Source organism: Myotis daubentonii, chromosome 2 (assembly GCF_963259705.1).
Source record: "Myotis daubentonii chromosome 2, mMyoDau2.1, whole genome shotgun sequence".
NCBI lineage: Eukaryota > Metazoa > Chordata > Mammalia > Chiroptera > Vespertilionidae > Myotis > Myotis daubentonii.
Genome location: NC_081841.1, coordinates 21,978,247 through 21,984,886, shown reverse-complemented (window position 1 = coordinate 21,984,886; position 6,640 = coordinate 21,978,247). Strand labels below are relative to the sequence as shown.

Below are 6,640 nucleotides of genomic sequence, written 5' to 3'. Positions count from 1 at the left end.
CCCCAGACCTGGGCCGGCCCCCAGCGTCACTGCCTGGGGCTGGGGTCCCCACCCTCTGCCTGTAGGGGAAGATGTCAAAGTGAAAATGCAGAAGTCAAGGGAAAAAGTTAAGCAGAGCTAGGAGGGAGCCCAGAGCGAGTCATGTCACGAACTTGTTGCCTGTGTGTCCAGGCGTGGGGCCTGCAGAAGGCAGCCAATCAGTGATTCTCTTGCATCAGTGGTGTTTCTGTCTCTCTCTTCCTCTTCTTTCCTCTCTGAAATATATATATATATATATTTAAAGGTTATCTTGCCCTGTTTTAACATTCCAAAGGTTTGAGGCATAAGACGGGCACAGTTCCACCGTTCCTCAGGCACAGCAGCTCTGGCTCCGTTTTAAAGTGGCTCCATTTCGTTCTCAGCCATCATTGAGCCATGGACATCTCTTGGGACAACTGGCCCAAGCAACACAAGACCGGGGGCAAGAGGAAGCCCTGCCACAAGAAGTGAAAATATGAGCTGGGCCGCCCTGCTGCCAACACTAACATGCCTCCCCCTCCAACCCCTCCCCTCGCATACACACAGTCTGTGTGCAGGGAGGCAGCAAGAAGTGCCGCGCCTTGAGGCTGACGTGGCCAACTTCTCCTGGGGCTGGGAGTGTTGTGCCCCCAAAACAAGGATTACTGGTGCTGTCTACCACACACCCAGCAACAAACCGGTCGCACCAAGACCCCAGTAAAGAGCCGCACGGTGCTCATTACAGCACCCCACACGACAGGGGTACAATCCCTCTAGGCGCCGCCCCTGGGCCGAAACAAGGGGGCCAAGCGGGTTCCTGAGGAGGAAGACCATTTAAACAAAAAACGATCAGAGAAAATTCAGGGGAAATATGGGGAAAGGAAAAAGAATGCCAGAATCATCGGTCGTCTAGTTCCAGCAGGCAAGCGCCTGCACGCGGGGCTCCAAGACCAGGCCTGTGTGGCCGAGGCCGCGCAGAACGCTCTGTGCTGGAGGGCCAGGAGCTGGGGTTCCAGCTGAGGAAAAGCAAGGCCGGGAGCAGCAAATAAATCCTTCCTCCTATCGTAGCCCATGTAATACAGGTGTTTATTGTTTAAATAAAGTGGCTTCATTTATTGTTTTTTTCCAACCTGCCACCCTCCTTCTTTGAACCTCCCACTCAGTGAGGGCTTCACCATCCACCGAGCTGCTCACGCCAGATAAGCTGGGTATCATCTTTGGCTCCACCCAGCCCCGCCCATGTGTTCAGTTACCAGTTCTCATGGATGCTGCCTTCTAAATAGCTCTGAAGTCTGTCCAAGTCACTCTGCCCGCTGCCACCATTCCCATCCAAGATGCCAGCATCATCCCTCGCCTGGGTGATCGCACCTGCCTTTTCACTGGTCTCCTGGTCTCGCCATTCTTCTTCCTCCAGGTCATCCTCTGCTCAGCAGCCTGAATTTAAATATGCTCATATCGTCATGCCATGCCCCTCCTATGAGAAAAACAAAGTGGCTAGTTCAGCTTGCAACTCCAACAATGAACGCAGTGTTTCCACTGGGGTCCATCATTGTGCTGCGTCTGCAGCAGAAGAGCTCCCCTCATCTCTCATTTCATAATTAATGAGAAGTGCTACATCTCATTCCATAACAATGTACTCGAGGGTTGGACTTTAATAAAATTCATATTTACTGCTTCATCAAGGACATTCTTAAGTGAAACTGGCACTTTTTTTCCTTTCCTTTTCTTTTCTTCTGCAAGTGCCTGGCGGTGAAGAATACAATGACCATAGTATGTTTTGGCTCCACTGCCTTGATTTGTGCTAAGGCAGCAGGCAGTCTATCCCTGATAGCTTTTGCAACATCATTGCAATCTCAACATGCAGATAACTTCGTCTTATTTTTACGAAAATAACTGGACCTCGAGAACCCCCTGACAAGGCCTCAGGGAACCTTGTGGGCCACACGTTGAGAACCACTAATCTAGAAAATGTTTATTCATTCTTCAGATCTTAAGTATGTCTCTGCACAGACCTTCATTGTCCCCAGAGTTTTTTCTTCCTTAGTAATGCCCTCGATTTTTAGCAGTGCTCAGGGCTGCCCAGATTTAAGTTATACTTCCCAGCTCCCTTTGCAGCTGAATGTGGCTAAATGGCCATTTCAGTTAATGGATGTAAGAGAAAATGTTAGGTGCACCGCACCTTCTATGGAGCATCCTTCAAGGGAGGACATATGTCCTTCAGAGGATGAAGTGTACCCTTCCTCAGGCCTTCATCCCCTTACTGCAGGCTGGAATGCAAACTCTCTCCCACCTGCTTTCTCATGTACATGACCTAGCAGGCGCCTATAGGCTCTTGAGTTTATAACCCCTGATCTAGTCAGTTCCTCCATTCATTCATGTATTCAACAAGTGTTAAGTGTCTACCAGACCCAAGGTGCTGGGGATGTCAGCTAAGCTAGGCATGGTCCTTGCTCTAGCCTGTGAGGTAGACACTACACGTTCAATCATTTCATTACGATTAGACAAGTGCTGCGAGGAAGCACAGAGTGCTGGAAGAGCTTATCATCGGGAACTTTGTTTCAGCCGGGAGCCTGAGGAGGGCTTCTGTGGGGAGTGTGTATCGGTAAGCACTGGGCTCTGCCGCAAATGAAAGAAAAGTCAACAGAAGCTTTTTTGAGGCTGAGGTTGCTTTCTCAGCTGAAAGAAGTCTGGTGGCAGGTGGTTCGGAGATAAGGGAGGTGAAGGGGCTCCACATCTTACCCCAGGGGCTGAATTTGGGCTGCACCGTCCTCTCTCTGCCCAGGACCCCTCCTCATAGCCTGAGAAGGCTACTCAAGCTCCTCAGCGGAAGCCAGAGTCGCTTACAGTAAGATCTCCGGGTACCCTCTGCTGCTTCTCCCCTGGAGCACTTGTCCAAGTGTAATGATGATGAAGTTATCGATTGTGTAGTGTCTGTCTGTCTCCCAGACTAGAGTGGTGACCACGCCTGTCTACTTAGCACCCAGCAGAGTGCCTCGGACCTCGTAGATCCTTAATACTTGTCAAATCTTTTTTTATATATTAAATTTTATTGATATTAAGTTGTGGTAAAATATATACGCACCACCGTAAAATTTATCATTCTACCCATTTTTAAGTGTACAGTGCGGCAGCATTAAGTACATTCACATTGTTGTGCAACCATCACCAACATCCATCTCCACAACTTTTTCATCTTCCCCAACTGAAATTCTGTACCTGTGAAATACTAACTTTCTATTCCCCCAGCCCCTGACTGTCGAATACTTTTTGAATGGATGAATGGATAGGGTCTAAGTCAGATCACAGACTTCAATGCCTAAGGGAGCCTGCTAGGTCCGTGGTCGGCAAACTGCAGCTCATGAGCCACATGCTGCTCTTTGGCCCCTTGAGTGAGACTCTTCCTAAGCCTTAGGAGCACCCTAATTAAGTTAATAACAATGTACCTCTCTATATAGTTTAAGTTTAAAAAATTTGGCTGTCAAAAGAAATTTCAATTGTTGTACTGTTGATATTTGGCTCTGTTGACTAATGAGTTTGCCACCCGCAGTGAACTGTAGGGAGAGGTGAGGACTGAGGTGGGGACTAGAGAGTGCCTGCCTCATTGAATGGGGGCAGCCACTAATCACACCGCTCCAGCTGAGTTGATAGTAGAGGTTGTACCAGTATGTGAACTCAGAGTTGCCAGCTCTGCCCAAATTTTGAGAGAAGATGGGAAACCAGACATGTATGTAATATCTCCTAATTTTAATGTTGACAACTAATTGTTTTGATCTAACACTGGATAAATCAAACAAAGCATTCCAGAGGCTGGGTCTAGCTTAGGGCCCACGGATTGCACCTGATGAACCAGATGGACTGTGTAACACCATTCGACTCTGGGGTCTGTGACCTGTGAATGTCTATGAAGATAGATTCCCAAGAGTCAACAGGCTCCAAGAACATGACTGGCTGTCACGCTGGGATTTCCAAAGAGGAAAAGAAAAGAGGAAGAGAGAGCAAGTTTACATGAACATTAACAGCTGTGTGCTCTATATGGCTGTGTATTTTATTTAATCCTCACAACAATGAGAGGACACACGGATTATTTTCCGGACCATACAGACGAGGAAACTGAGGCTCAAAGAGTTTAAGAAAATTGCTGAAGGTCACAGAGCTAGTAACCATAACTGGTGGAACTGGGATTTGAACTTCTGCCTGGACCCAATGCTTGGATTGTCCCCCCCGCCCCCCGACTGCCTCTTCTCTGCATTAAGGAAGGCAGTGCAGTGAGGGATATGAGGCTGACAACCTCATCTGGGGCTCCTGAGGCTTAGCATCGGCCACTGTGCCTCACATATATACAGTGATTTTCCATTTCAAAGCACTTCCACATACATAAGCACTTGCCAAACCTTCTTGGTAGGTATTATCATCCTCATTTTATAGAAGAAGAAATGCAGTTAAGCCCATGGTAGGACTGTAAGCACTGAGCATGGCGATTTCCAGAAGTCTCCTGTTCCTGGTAGAGCGCTATTTTTGCTGCATGGATTCTGTCTTCAGGCTGGAGGAAGGGGAAGAGGTCAAGTGGGGAGAAGGAGAGGTGAAGCAGAGAGAAGACAGAAGCTAGGCTGACAGTGTCGGAGGCCGGGCTATTGGAGAAGGGGTAGGGCTGCCTGTGGAAGCTGAGGAAGGGAAGTTGGAAGCCCCAGGTGCAGTCCTGTGGTGGCCTCCTTACCAGAAACATCTGCAGCTGCACTGACACCCTCTGCAAAGGGGGTTGGGGGCAGGCTTGGAGTTGGGGGCGTGGGGGAGGGGCCACAGAGGTGGTCTGGGAAGTAGAGTCTCCCAGGGCTGACCCACCTCCACCCTGGCCACATTCTTCCTAGCTCCTTGGCCACCTTCTGCAACTCTCAGAGGGTGGCTCCTGGGCCTCCCGCACCCCATGGGAGCTATGAGCAGGCAAATTTCAGAGCCCAGCCTGGGCTCAGCCAGCTGGCACCTGCAGCCCTTTGGATAAACTGTCAGCCGCAGAGTAAAGCAGACTGAACCCATCCCCACCCAACCCCATTCCCTTCAAAGGGGGACCTCCATCTTGGGGTGGGCCCAAACAAGGAAACCTAAGCTCCTTGCTTACCTCCTTTGTGGGATGCACCTCTGCCTGGTGGGGGAGGTGGAGCAGGGAACTTTCTGGGCCTGCCCTGCACCTTAAAGATAAGAAGACCTTTCCCTAACCGGTTTGGCTCAGTGGATAGAGCGTCAGCCTGCGGACTGAAGGGTCCCAGGTTCTATTCTGGTCAAGGGCATGTACCTTGGTTGCGGGCACATCCCCATAGGGAGTGTGCGGGAGGCAGCTGATCAATGTTTCTCTCTTATCAATGTTCCTAACTCTCTATCCCTCTCCCTTCCTCTCTGTAAAAAAAATCAATAAAATATATTAAAAAAAAAAAAAAAAAAAGACCTGCTGGGCATGGGTTGCAGGCTCATCCCCAGTTGGGGGTGTGCAGGAGGCAGCCAATCAATGATTCTCTATCATCATCATTGATGTTTCTATCTCTCTCTCCCTTCTTCTCTGAAATCAATAAAATAAATATATATATAAATAAATATGTAAATATATATGTAGTGTATATATACACTGAGTGGCCAGATTATTATGACCACCCCATCAGTACTTCGTTGGGCCACCCTTTGCCTTCAATACTGCGGCGATTCTTCTTGGCAGTGACTCCACCACGAGATGTTGAAAGGTGATGCGAGGAATCTGACACCATGCCTGGTGAATAGCACTGTCCAGTTCTGTGAGATTTGATGGTTGCGGAACCAGCTGCCTGATGGCTCTTTTAACTTCGTCCCACAAATGCTCAATTGGATTGAGATCTGGTGATTGTGGGGGCCACCTAAGCAAGGAAAAGTCTCCCTCATGTTCTTGAAACCACTCCTGCCCAATACAAGCACCGTGGCATGGTGCATTGTCTTGTTGGAAGAAGCCATCTCCATTGGGATATACCATCAACATGATAGGATGAACTTGATCAGCAACGATACTTAGGTATGTTGTGCTATTCAGGTGTTGTTCCACACGAATTGAAGGGCCCAAATCATGCCAGGAAAACATGCCCCAAACCATAACACTGCCCCCACCAGCTTGAAGGGTTGTACTCATGTATGTGGGGTGCATGCTTTCATTCTGTTTCCGCCAAATTCTCACTCTGCCATCTGCATGATGCAACTGGAAAGGTGATTCATTGGACCACATGACTTTTTTCCAATGCTCGACTGTCCAATCCTTGTGTTCCTGTGCAAATTGGAGACGATTTATCTTGGTAACTGCAGACAGCGAAGGTGTTCGAACAGGCCTTCGGCTTCCATATCCCATACGATGCAGTGTACGGCTAATATGCCTACAAACGTCAGGTGGTCATAAGAACCTGGCCACTCAATATATATATATAATATATATTTTTAATTTTTTTAAGGAACCCCAACTGGCGTGGCAACTCAGTGGTTGAGCATTGAACTATGAACCAGGAGGTCATGGTTTGATTCTGGTCAGGGCACATGCCCAGGTTGTTAGCTCAATCCCCCATTTTCTTATTTTTAAAAAAGAATTCTATAACATACTATCTTTTAACCTAAATATGTCCTTTTTTATTGAATATATTTT

The 6,640-nt window shown here is 48.2% G+C and overlaps 1 pseudogene; it reads left to right on the top strand.

Annotated features, from left to right (window-relative positions):
• The first annotated feature begins 414 nt into the window (after positions 1–414).
• Positions 415–1,046, top strand: LOC132226012 (small ribosomal subunit protein eS8-like; annotated as a pseudogene).
• Positions 1,047–6,640: the final 5,594 nt, after the last annotated feature.